The 12,893-nt window shown below is 59.0% G+C and overlaps 1 long non-coding RNA gene and 1 pseudogene across 1 annotated transcript; both read left to right on the top strand.

Moving 5' to 3' along the window:
* The window catches only part of LOC138399132 (RNA-binding protein 44-like), a 41,339-nt pseudogene that overhangs the window by 15,695 nt on the left and 12,751 nt on the right, over positions 1-12,893 (top strand).
* LOC138398919 (uncharacterized) lies at positions 1,579-5,149 on the top strand. Its single transcript, XR_011236068.1, has 3 exons — positions 1,579-1,914; positions 2,266-2,351; positions 5,071-5,149. It is a non-coding gene; the product is annotated as an uncharacterized lncRNA (long non-coding RNA).

Here is a 12,893-nt window from a genome sequence, read left to right as displayed (position 1 = left end):
CGAGCTTCCGGCCAAGGCACCCCAGGCTCAGGAGGGGGTTTCTGAGAGGGCTGATAACTATTTTCATCACTGTCCCCAGTGCAGGCCCGTCCCCTGCGTCCTTCTGCCCCTGGCAAGCAAACCCACAGATGCTCCTGTGGGGCACCTTTGTCTTGCGTCACCTGCTGTGGCCCTCCCAATGGGCAGGGGCACCCTGACACCCTGGGTCCCCACAGGTTTTCCACGTGGCCTATGTGCTCATCAAGTTTGCCAACTCCCCCCCCCCCCCCCCCCCCCCCGGCCAGACCTCTGGGTGCTGGAGCAGTCCAGGGACTTCGGCCACACCTACCAGCCGTGGCAGTTCCTTGCCTGTGAGTCTTGGGAGCTGTGGGGCCTGGGGGGTGTCCCCAGCGGGGCTGCTGTGACCATGGCTTCTTGAGGTCTGGGTCACCAGCCCAGCCCTCATGCCCAACCTCTGTGCGGGTCAGGATCGTCTGTCTGAGGACCGGGAGGGAAAGGGGAATTCATCAGGTCACCCCTGACTTCCGGCACAGCTGGGCCCAGGGGCTGGTGGTGGCAGGAATCTCGGTGCCATCTCCTGGCTCCGTCTGGGCTGGCTTCATGTTTGACAGCTCCCTGTGGTGGTGACACAGGGCCCTGGCGGCTCCCAGCTGGCTTCCTACCAGCTCAGATGCATCAGGAGAGCCGAGTCCTGGCACTCACGGTGCCCGTCCAGCATGGCCAGTGGGGCGGGAGCGCCTCCCTCAGCAGGGTTCAGTGACCTCTGCCCCAAGTCCTGCTGGCGGGTGGAGCCTTGGCTGGGTGACCTTTCGAGGGCGCAGCTTTCCCACCTCAAGATGAGGTGGCCGGGCTCGGGCTCAGATGACCCGTCCCAGAGGCAGCCTTCCAGGTGGTCAGGCTCGGGGATGTCAGGGGGCCCAGGGGCCCCGCCTCTGGGCCTGCGGGCTTTTCTGGTGGCCTCAGCCGTCCCTGTCCGCCCTTTCCTGCGGCCTCCAAGAGGGACTGCCTGGAGCGATCTGGGCCGCGGACGCTGGAGCGCAACACGCGGGATGACGACGCCATCTGCCCCACTGAGCACTCGCGCTCGCGCCTCGGAGAACGGCGAGGTGGGCCGGGGACAGCGTGGTGGCCGTTCTGCCGGTCTGCTCCTGGCGGCCACCCTGGCCTCGCCGTCCACGCCGTCTGCAGACCGTGGTGTCCCTGGGGAACGGGCGCCCGGGGGCCATGACCTGCTCCCACCCGCGGCTGCGCAGCTTCACCAAAGCCACCAACGTCCGCCTGCGTTTCCTGCGCACCAACACGCTGCGGGGTCACCTCGCCGGCAGGGCGGTGTTATTGCGGCATCAGGGACGTCGGCGTCGGCGGCCGCTGCGTCTGCCACGGCCACGCGGATGACTGCGATGCCAGGGACCCCTCGGACCCTCGCAGGAGAGGCCGTTTCAGCCGAGGCCCCTTTTACACGAGGCTCCGTTCTGATGAGACCCTTAAAGGTGACCCCCCCCCCCAGGTGAGACCCCTCTTAGGTGGGGCCATTTCAGCACAGGCTGCTCCCAGGGGCCGCCCCGTTTTTCTGAAAGACACCGGACAGTGAGCCCATCTGACTTTCCATTTCCAGATCCTGGCTCCCAAGAGGCTGAACTGGGAGTCTCACTGGTTCTCCGGCAAGGCCAGGAGGGCTCCCTGGCGCCGCCGTCCCGCCCGGATGAGCAGCGAGGGCTGCAGTGCCGGCGCGGGCCACCAGAGGGCGCAGCGCCCTTCATGTCCCGCGGCGGCTTTGCCCGCGGCGTGAGAGGACGCGGTGCCGCCACGTTAGCGTCGCCCCGCAGGCGCCGCCTCCATGCCGCCCGCCGGCCTGGCCTCAGACCCGAAGCGACCGCGACCTCCTCGTCCGCCCTCAGACGCGAGGCCCCGAGGGTGAGTGCGACCTTCCCGTCCGAGCCCCGCGGGCACCGCCTTCCCGTCCGCAGCCGCCTGCTGAGGGGCGGCCGGTCCCCAGAGACCCGGGAGGGGCTCCGTGGGGACATGTGGAAACGGGGCACCCGCACTCTCCACCACACCAGGGTCCCCCACGCCCAGGACGCGGTGGCCACGGGGGTGACGTCCACGCGGTGGCCTCTCCACCCCAATGGGGTAGCGGCCTCTGAGCTGGACGTGGGTCTGGCTCAGCCTCGGTGAGGGAGGTCGCTGTCCTCTCTGTGTCACCGGCCGGGTGTTCAGGTGGTTGCTCATGAACGCAGTTTCCTTACAGCAATTCCGTCCTTCCAGGGAACGTGGCGTCGCCGCACAAGGTCCTCTGTGTCCCGCATTCAGAGTCCCCGGCGTCCTTGCCGTGTGAGGTCTGCGACGTCACGGTGAGCCCTCCCGTGTGTGTCACCGTGTGTTTCGCAGCAGCCACACGCTCCCAGGTCGTCACCGTTAACACCTTTGTCCCCGACCGTCCCACCCCCCAGGCCCGCTTCTCCGCCTTCCCCAACTGGGGGAAAATGTGTCTTTCCCTTCGGTTCCAGTTTTCTTTTCCCGGAACCGTTTCTGAGACTGTCCCTCAGTTTCCCGCCTTGGCAGATCTAAAGGGCAGAGCTGACTCCACGGCGGGTGTGGGCGGTGCCTCCTCCTGAATGCACAGGCCTGGCCAGGCTTGCAGACCCCGCGGTCCTGCCTGCCACTCTCTCCCGTGGGGTCCCCCCCAGCTGCCCGCGGACCCCGCGGTCCTGCCTGCCGCCCTCTCCCGTGGGGTCCCCCCCAGCTGCCCGCGGACCCCGCGGTCCTGCCCGCCGCCCTCTCCCGTGGGGTCCACCCCAGCTGCCCGAGGACCCCGCGGTCCTGCCTGCCGCCCTCTCCCGTGGGGTCCCCCCCAGCTGCCCTCAGACCCCGCGGCCCTGCCTGTCGCCCTCTCCCGTGGGGTCCCCCCCAGCTGCCCTCAGACCCCGCGGCCCTGCCTGTCGCCCTCTCCCGTGGGGTCCCCCCAGCTGCCCGCGAACCCCGCGGCCCTGCCTGTCGCCCTCTCCCGTGGGGTCCCCCCCAGCTGCCCACGGACCCCGCGCGTCCTGCCTGCCGCCCTCTCCCGTGGGGTCCCCCCAGCTGCCCGCGGACCCCGCGGTCCTGCCTGCCGCCCTCTCCCGTGGGGTCCCCCCCAGCTGCCCGCGGACCCCGCGCGTCCTGCCTGCCGCCCTCTCCCGTGGGGTCCCCCCCAGCTGCCCGCGGACCCCGCGGTCCTGCCTGCCGCCCTCTCCCGTGGGGTCCCCCCCAGCTGCCCGCGGACCCCGCGGTCCTGCCTGTCGCCCTCTCCCGTGGGGTCCCCCCCCAGCTGCCCTCAGACCCCGCGGCCCTGCCTGCCGCCCTCTCCCGTGGGGTCCCCCCAGCTGCCCTCAGACCCCGCGGCCCTGCCTGTCGCCCTCTCCCGTGGGGTCCACCCCAGCTGCCCACGGACCCCGCGCGTCCTGCCTGCCGCCCTCTCCCGTGGGGTCCCCCCCCAGCTGCCCTCAGACCCCGCGGCCCTGCCTGCCGCCCTCTCCCGTGGGGTCCCCCCAGCTGCCCTCAGACCCCGCGGCCCTGCCTGTCGCCCTCTCCCGTGGGGTCCCCCCCAGCTGCCCACGGACCCCGCGCGTCCTGCCTGCCGCCCTCTCCCGTGGGGTCCCCCCCCAGCTGCCCTCAGACCCCGCGGTTCTGCCTGCCGCCCTCTCCCGTGGGCTCCACCCCAGCTGCCCGCGGTCTACTCTGCTGTCATTGTCAGCTGCACAGCAGGCTGTTGGTGTCTCGGGGCTTTTATTCGGGCTCCGTCAACCTGTCCACACAGTGGACACCCTTGCAGCTTTTCTAAGGCTCTGCCCAGCTGGATACTTAAAGTCACAGCAGTTTGTCATATCTAACGGTGGAAAAAGTCGATGATGTGATTTTTCAAAAGACAAAGAATTTCTTTTTTTTTTTTTTTTTTTTGAGACAGAGTCTCACTCTGTTGCCCAGGCTAGAGTGAGTGCCGTGGCGTCAGCCTAGCTCACAGCAACCTCAAACTCCTGAGCTCAAGCGATCCTCCTGCCTCAGCCTCCCGAGTAGCTGGGACTACAGGCATGCGCCACCAAGCCCGGCTAATTTTTTCTATATATATTTTTAGCTGTCCATATAATTTCTTTCTATTTTTTTTTTTTAGTAGAGGTGGGGTCTCGCTCTTGCTCAGGCTGGTCTCGAACTCCTGAGCTCAAACGATCCGCCCACCTCGGCCTCCCAGAGTGCTAGGATTACAGGCGTGAGCCACCGCGCCCGGCCTGAATTTCTTTTTTTTTCTTTCTTTCTTTTGAGACAGAGTCTCGCTGTGTTGCCCGGGCTGGAGTGCCATTGCATCAGCCTAACTCACGGCAACCTCAAACTCCTGGGCTCAAGCCGTCCTCCTGCCTCAGCCTCCCGAGTAGCTGGGACTACAGGCATGCGCCACCATACCCGGCTAATTTTTTCTATATATTTTTGTTGTCCAGCTAGTCTCTTTCTATTTTTAGTAGAGATGGGGTCTCGCTCTTGCTCAGGCTGGTCTTGAACTCCGGAGCTCAAACAATCCACCCACCTCGGCCTCCCAGAGTGCAGGATTACAGGCGTGAGCCACCGCGCCCGGCCCCCCCCAAATTATTATCTAATATATCATGTGCAAGAATCACCTTCAATTTATACATAAACCAAGGAAATAGTAGCTAAACACAGAGTTCATATTTGGGATAATTAGTAAAGAAAAATTAAATCTCACTGCCAAATGAATGGCAAATGGCTCAATTGATCATGGAAATTTCATGAGAATTTACTGAACCACATGTTACCTTACTGTGATTCTCTAGCCATGTGTGTGCACACCAGTTGCAAGGTATCTCAGGTTTGCCCACTGATGTTTACATCACCAATCGATATAGTTAAGTGATAAAGTCCTAGTCCATATTATGACAACGTATATAAATATCTGAAAGCACCTTTTAAAATTTCACCGTTTTTACCACTTGTGAATATATAATTCAATGGAGTGTCGGACATTGTCCATGTTGTGCAACCATCTATTTATTAATAGTTCCAGATGTTTTTCTTCTTCCTCTGAAGGAAACTCGAAGCCCGTTACGAAGTCACTTTCGTTTCCCGGTCCCCCAAGTCCCCGGCAAGCACTAATCTGTATTTCACCGCTGTGGATTTGCCTGCTCTGGACATTTCATACAAATGGACTCATATATGTGGCCTTTGGTGCCTGGTTTCTTTCACTTAGGACGTTTTCAAGGTTCATCCGTGTTGTGATATACATCAGTACTTCATTCCTTTTTTTTCCTGTATGATTCAATACACACAGCATTCACCGTTCCTATGTGCCCACTGCAGTGGCTTGAACCACGTGCACATCGCTGTGTGACCATCACCACCATCCGTCTCCAGAATTGCTTTCATCTTCCCCAAGTGGAACCTGTACTCGTTAAACACCCACTTCGTATTTTCTCTTCCCCCAGCCCCTGGAAACTACTCCAGCTACCTCATAAGTAGAGCACACTCTATTTGTCGTTGTGTGCCTGGGTTGTTTATCTTAGCACGATGTTGTTACGTATGTCAGAATTTCCACACTTTTAAGGCTGAATTGTAGTTCACTGTGTGGATGGCCCACGTTTTATATATCTGCTCATCTGTCAGTGGACACTTGTGTTGCTTCCACCTTTTGGTACCGTGAATAATGCTGCTCTGTCCTCATGGGGCCTCCTCCTGGGGTGTCTGTTATAAGGACACCTGTCACTGGATTTAGGGGCCCCCATCTCAAGATCCTTAACTTAATTACTTCTACAAAGACCCTATTTTAAAATAAGTTCCTATTCTGAGGTTCCTGGTGGACGCGAATTTGGGGGGCGCTATCACACCAGCTCTACCAGTGGCACGAGCAGTTGCTGGGGGTGTTCACCGGAGGGCCAGGTCCCCAATTGCCCTGCTCAGCTCCCTGCCCAGGGTCCCTGTGCACAGCTGGGAGCTCAGAGGTCCCCGCAGGAGGCCGGCTCTCGAGGGTGCCCATTCCCCTGCCCTCTGCTCACACCTGAGCTGGCTGGGCCGTGCCCACTCCCTGCCTGTCAGGTTCTGGACTCTGCGGCTGGCCTTGCCCCTCCTGAGAGAGACAGAGACAAGAGAGTGAGGGAGACAGAGACACAGATAGACAGAGGGCAGGGGAGACAAAGAGGCGGAGATGGACACACACGCAGAGGAGGAAGGGGGTAAGTAGGAGGTGTGGCCACCTGGGTGGCACAGTGACACCACATGACATCTTGGGAGTGCCACCTGCCCTGGAGCTCCATGGATGGAACTGACTCGGTTTTACCAAAGGATGGTCACGGAGCCCCGCTGTCCTCCCCAACCATGTGAACCTGGTAGAAAGTCCCAGAGCCTTCCTGAACCAGTGGGATCTACACAGCCAGGTGTGGGGCAGGCCCTGGTGGGACCAAGCCTCCCAGGGAAGCCCAGAGAGGGGAGCTGGGGGACCTGTGTCCACACCTGTCCTACCCCTCCGCCCTCTGCAGCAGTGTGTGGGGGGCAGCTCTCCCTCCTGGAAGCCTCTCTGGCTGACCAGGCCCTGGGCTACTGCTTTGAGCCAGGAGGGTGTCAGGACGCTGACTTGGCAGCGGGGTGGGGTGTGGCTTTGGGATGCAGGAGTCTCGGGGACACAGGGCTCCTGGGCAGCTCCCTGTGCCCAATCCACAGGTATGGGACTGTGCAGGGGCTAAGGGGCTTCTGCTCACCCCCCGGGCCCTGCAGGCCTCTCTCTGTCCCTCCTGCATGGTCTGACTCCCCCCTCAGCGTTCACCCTCCTCCCCGACCGGGGGCTCCGGGGTTTGGAGTTTCATTCCAGGTGGCCTGGGGCTGCTGGCAGTGGGCGGTCGGTCATGCTCGGCCACAGCAACGCCTGGACGTCTGTTCAGCCTCTCCCTGGAGAGGCAGCACCATTCACACCCTCCCCCTCCGCAGAGTCAAGGCAGGACCAGCCCCGTCGGACACCACCCGGCCCACAGCACACCTGGACCCTGGCCCTGGGGTTTGGCTGCCCGCAGCCTCGGGCCTGCTGAGCCCCTCCCGGGGACCTGGCCCAGGGCAGGCTCTGTCCTCAAGCGGCAGTGCCAGGGCCCTCTCACTGGAGCCACGTGGGGCTCGAGCAGCTGGATGCCAGAACAGGGGCCTCTCGACCTGATTCCTGTTTTGGTCACAGAACCACCCAGCTCAGCGCCTCGCCTGCCTGGTCCCAGCCCTGCCTGTGTTCCTGGGCCTCCCCAACGTGCCCCATCATTTTGTTTGGAGTAGGCAGCTGCTGGGGGTCGGGGGGCTGAGGCAATATGGCAGTGATCAACAGCTCCTGCTTGTGAGCACCTTGCGAAGCACCTCAAAATCCACCAGGGACACAAAAGCCAAACTCAGGAGATGCTCGAGACACATGTGGGGGCCTCTGACCCTGGCAGGCGGGGACTTAGTGGGAATTGGCTGGCCGCAGGGCAGACAGCTGACCCTCGACATCAGAAGGCTCTGAGTACATGCAGTAGGCTCACAGCAGGCCAACAGCCCCCTACGTGCCGGGGCTGCGAGCTGGCCCAACGCCTGCCAGTCTCAGGATGCCCAGGCCTCTGGGAAGGACGAGGTAGATAGGTAGCTTCTGAGAGGAAGCTACCTATGCTAGAGCGCCGGCCTGGCCAAACAGGGTCCTGGCGGGAAGCAGCAGAGGTGTTGGGGAGCAAGGGGAAGTGGCCCCTGGGACGTTCCAAAGTCCAGCCAAGGACACCGGAAGGAGGCAGTGGGGAGCTGTGTGGGTTGCAGGCAGGGGCGCAACGTGGCAGAGGAAGCTGGCACAGCTGGCAGCTTTCAAGCTAGATCGCAAAAGGCCACCAGCAGCGGTCGCAGTGGGGACTCAGGGTCCCTGGTCTTGAGCAAGGATTCTCAGCTGGGGTGCGGTGGCTCCCCAGTGTCCCAGGCGGCCAGAGGATGGGCCCTTTGATGCTCGGGAGCTGGGCAGCCTCTGCCGGGCACCGCGACCATGCAGCCCACTGTGGAGCGAGAGAGGTCCGTGCCCTCGGGGCTCCAGTAGCTCCTGTGGGGCCCGGGCAAGGATGTGCTGCAGCCTGAGCAGGTCTGGGGAGGGTGCAGGGCGGGGCTGGGCGAGCCCGCAGGTATGGACAGCTGGGGGAAAGTCTGTGGGACCCACGCGTGCCGGGAACAGAAGTTCTCTAAAAAGGAGTCTGGAGGAAAGAGACTCATTCCAGAGACCCCGCCTTCCATGTGATAGAGTGGCCGTTCCAGAGAGCACAGGGAAGGCTCAGGTCACACAGCGGAAGTTCCCGCCCAGGCTCCAGTCAGGTTCATTATACAAATGAGGGATTCACTGGCTTGGTCTGATTGGTCAGTGCGGCTGAGTCCTGATAGGTCAATACAGATGAGTCTGATTGTTCAATGCAGCTGAATCTGATTGGTCACTGTGGCTTATATCTAATTGCTCAATGCAGCTGAGTCTGATTGGTCACTGTGGCTTACTTCTAATTGCTCAATGCAGCTGAGTCTGATTGTTCAATGCAGCTGAGTCTGATTGGTTAGTGTGGCTGAGTCCTCATTGGTCAATGAGCTGAGACGGATTGGACAGTGAGGCTGAATCCTGATTGGCCAGTGCAGCTGAGTTTGATTGGTCAGTGAGGCTGAGTCCTGGTTGGTCAGTGCGGCTGAGTCTGATTGGACAATTTGGCGTAGTCCTGATTGGTCAACTTGGCTGAGTCTGCTCCGTCAATGTGGCTGCGTCTGATTGGTCAGTGTGGCTGAGTCCAGATTAGTCAGTGTGGCTGAATCTGATTGGTCACTGTGGCGGAGTCCTGATTAGTGAGTGTGGCTGAATCTGATTGGTCAGTGTGGCTGAGTCCTGATTAGTGAGTGTGGCTGAATCTGATTGGTCAGTGTGGCTGAGTCCTGATTAGTGAGTGGGGCTGAATCTGATTGGTCAGTGTGGCTGAGTCCTGATTGGTCAACGTGGCTGTGTCTGACTGCTCAATGTTGCTGAATCTGATTGGTCGGTGTAGCTCAGTTCTGACTAGTCAGTGTGGCTGAATTTGATTGGTCAGTGTGGCTGAATCTGATTGGTCAGTGCGGCTGAGTTATGATTGGTCGACGTGGCTGAGTCTGATTGCTCAATGCGGCTGAGTCTGATTAGTCAGTGTGGCTGAATCTGATTGGTCAGTGTGGCTCAGTCCTGACTAGTCAGTGTGGCTGAATCTGACTGGTCATTGCGGCTGAGTCCTGATTGGCCAACGCGGCTGAGTCTGATTGCTCAATGCGGCTGAGTCTGATTAGTCAGTGTGGCTGAATCTGATTGGTCAGTGTGGCTCAGTCCTGACTAGTCAGTGTGGTTGAATCTGATTTGTCAGTGCGGCTGAATCTGATTGGTCAGTGTGGCTGAGTTCTGATTGGTCAACATGGCTGAGTCCGATTAGTCAATGTGGCGGAATCTGATTGGTCAGTGTGGCTCCGTCCTGACTAGTCAGTGTGGTTGAATCTCATTGGTCAGTGCGGCTGAGTCCTGATTGGTCAACGCGGCTGAGTCTCATTGCTCAATGCGGCTGAGTCTGATTAGTGTGCCTGAATCTGATTGGTACGGGTGGCTCAGTCCTGACTAGTGAGTGTGGCTTAATCTGATTGGTCAGTGTGGCTGAATCTGATTGGTCAGTGCGGCTGAGTCCTGATTGGTCAATGTGGATGAGTCTGAGTGCTGAATGAGGCTGAGTCTTATTGGTCAGTGAGGCGACGTCCTGATTGGTCAGTGTAGCTGAATGTGATTGGTCAGTGCAGCTGATTCCTCATTCGTCAGTGTAGCTGAGTCGGATTGGACAAGCTGGATGAGTCCTGATTGGTCAATTTGGATGAGTCTGCTTCGTCACTGTGGCTGCGTCTGATTGGTCAGTGCTGCTGAGTTCTGATTGGTCAGTGTGGCTGAGTATGATTGCACAATTTGGCTGAGTTGTGATTGGTCAAATTGGCTGAGTCAGCTTCGTAAGTGTGGCTGCGTCTGATTGGTCAGTGTAGCTCAGTCCAGATTAGTCAGTGTGGCTGAATCTGATTGGTCAGTGCTGCTGAGTCCTGATTGGCCAATGTGGATGAGGCTGATTGCTCAATGCAGCTGAGTCTGATTGGTCAGTGTGGCTGAATGTGATTGGATAGTGTGACTGAGTCCTTGTTAGTCAGTGCGGCTGAGTATGATTGGGCAATTTGGCTGAATTCTGATTGGTTAATTTGGCTGCGTCTGTTTTGAAAGTGTGGCTACGTCTGATTTGTCAGTGTGGCTGAGTCCTGACCAGTCAGTGTAGCGGAATCTGATTGGTCAGTACTGCTGAGTCCTGATTGGTCAACGTGGCTGAGTCTGATTGGTCAATTGGTCTGAGTCTTATTGGTCATTGAGGCTGTGACCTGATTGGTCAGTGTGGCTGATTCCTCTTTGGTAAGTGTAGCTGAGTCCGATTGGACAATCTGGCTGAATCCTGATTGGTCAATTTAGCTGAGTCTGCTTCGTCAATGTGGCTGCGTCTGATTGGTCAGTGATGCTGAATATTGATTGGTCAATGTGGCTGAATCCCTGATAAACCAGTGTGGCTGTGTCTGATTGGTCAGTGCGACTGAGTCCTGATTGGCTAATGTGGTTGAATCTGATTGCTCAATGTGGTGGAATCTGATTGGTCAGTGAAGCTGAGTCCTGATTGGTCAGTGTGGCTGAATGTGATTGGTCAGTGCGGCTGAGTCCTCATTGGTCAGTGTAGCTGGGTCTGATTGGACACTTTGGCTGAGTTGTGATTGGTCAATTTGGCTGAGTCTGCTTCCTAAGTGTGGCTGCGTCTCATACGTCAGTGCGGCTGAGTCCTGATTGCTCAATGTGGCTCAATCTGATTGGTCAGTGTGGCTGAGTCCTCATTAGTCAGTGTGGCTGAATCTGATTGGTCAGTGCCGCGGAGTTCTGATAGGTCAACGCCACTGAGTCTGATTGCTTAGTGCGACTCTGTCCTGATTGGTCAGTGTGGCTTAATGTCATTGGTCAGTGTGGCTGCGTCTGATTGGACAACTTGGCTGATTCCTGATTGGTCAATTTGGCAGAGTCTGATTCATCAGTGTGGCTGCATCTGTTTGGTCACTGAGGCTGAATCCTGATTGGTCAATTTGACTGAATCTGATTGGTCAGTGGACTGAGTCCTGATTGGTCAATGTGGCAGAATCTGATTGGTCAGTGTGGCTGAGTCCTAATTAGTCAGTGTGGCTGACTCTGATTGGTCAGTGTGGCTGAGTCCTCATGAGTCAGTGTGGCTGAATCTGATTGGACAATGCGTCTGAGTCCTGATTGGTCAACGTGGCTGTGTCTGGTTGCTCAATGCGGTGGAGTCTGATTGGACGGTGAGGTTGAGTCTGATTGGTCTGTGAAGCTGAGTCCTGATCAGTCAGTGAGGCTGAGTCTGATTGGTCAATGCAGCTGAGTCTGATTGGTCAGTGCAGCTGAGCTCCAGACGTGCTAAAGCTTATCCCAGGCTCAGGTTTCTGGGGAACTCCAGGGCGGTGGGGCGCGGCGCGGGCGGGGCCTCCAGTCAGCAAACGGCCTCGGGGCTCCATGTTAAAATCACACCCTGCGGCTGCTCGGGATCCGTCTTGAAGGATGGGCTTTCAGGTACACATTTGTCTGCATTCTGCCTCTGAGCCGGATCCGTCCGGGGCAGCGGCTGCAGCCAGCCCGGTCCCCCTATTCCACGCGGGCCCCCAGCGGCAGCGCAGGGCCCGGCCAGCGCCACGAGCCCTGTGCCTGGGAAACGCCCAAGCGCCTGTGAAATACGGATCGGTTCTGGGTCGTGTCGGCTGCGGGTCCGGCTGCGGAGAGTCCCCCGGCGCGGTCCGGGGCCTCCCGCGGACGCCTGTGAGAACGGCTGACGCAGGGTGGGGAGGACGCCGAGCCCAGCCCGGATGCGAGGAGGCTCATTAGGGCCCGAGGGGTGGGGCACGGACGGGATCTGGAAACAGCTGAGAACGGGAAATTGAGTCCAGTCCGTTGGGCGGAGACGGGAGACTTTCTGAAGACGCGTCTGTCAGAGCGTCGCCGCCACAAGAGCTTAGGTTTGTCACGTGACCCAGGTGCGGCGGGAGTGTGGGCAGCGGCAGCGACGCCACCTGGCGGCGGGGCTGGTCTACCGCAGGCAGCGGCTGGGCTGCGACGACCCGCGAGGGCGTCTGGGGACCGCCGCTGTGCCCTGGTGGCTGCAGCAGCTCTGTTCACGGCATGGGAAAGGTTTCTGACCACACGGTCATCCCAAGCAGAACCTCGTCCAACGCGGGACCGCAGAAACCTTCCCCATCTCGCTCCTTCACTGGGGTCGACTCCTGGGGTGAATCGCGTCCTCGGGAGTGTACACAACTGTCATCTTCACAACCTGAGGGTTTTCCTCGGTGTTGGATTGTGCCCAGACTCCCACTTAGCTCTTATGGAGCAGGGTGGGTAGTGGTGGCGAGGCTAACTGACTGGATGGGAATTTGGGTAAAAGCCATTGAGTGGCAAAGTCTCCTGGTGAAAATAACTCAAGCATTATTTCCCCTAGTTGGGAGAAGGAGGTATGGGCCTGGTAGGTTTTTAAGAAGTCCCTATCCAGGAGATGTATGGGGGCTGACGGGACAAGCAAAAGGCCAGGGCTGTCACGAGGGGTCCTAGTTGGAGGATAGGTAGAGATTTAGGAACTGTCATAGATTTGTTGGCCACTCCAACCATCTAGATGAACTCAGAACCCGAGGGAGGGCACAGAGACAGTGTGCCAGGGCTAAGGATAGACAGCGTAGCCCCAGTGTCACCCACATCTCCAATCTTAATATCTAACTCCTCTCCAATCTTAATATTTAAATCTCTTAGTTGGTTAATC

Source organism: Eulemur rufifrons, chromosome 18 (assembly GCF_041146395.1).
Source record: "Eulemur rufifrons isolate Redbay chromosome 18, OSU_ERuf_1, whole genome shotgun sequence".
Taxonomy (NCBI): domain Eukaryota; kingdom Metazoa; phylum Chordata; class Mammalia; order Primates; family Lemuridae; genus Eulemur; species Eulemur rufifrons.
The sequence above is the reverse complement of the archived record's forward strand: the minus strand, read 5'-3'. Positions and strand labels throughout refer to the sequence as shown.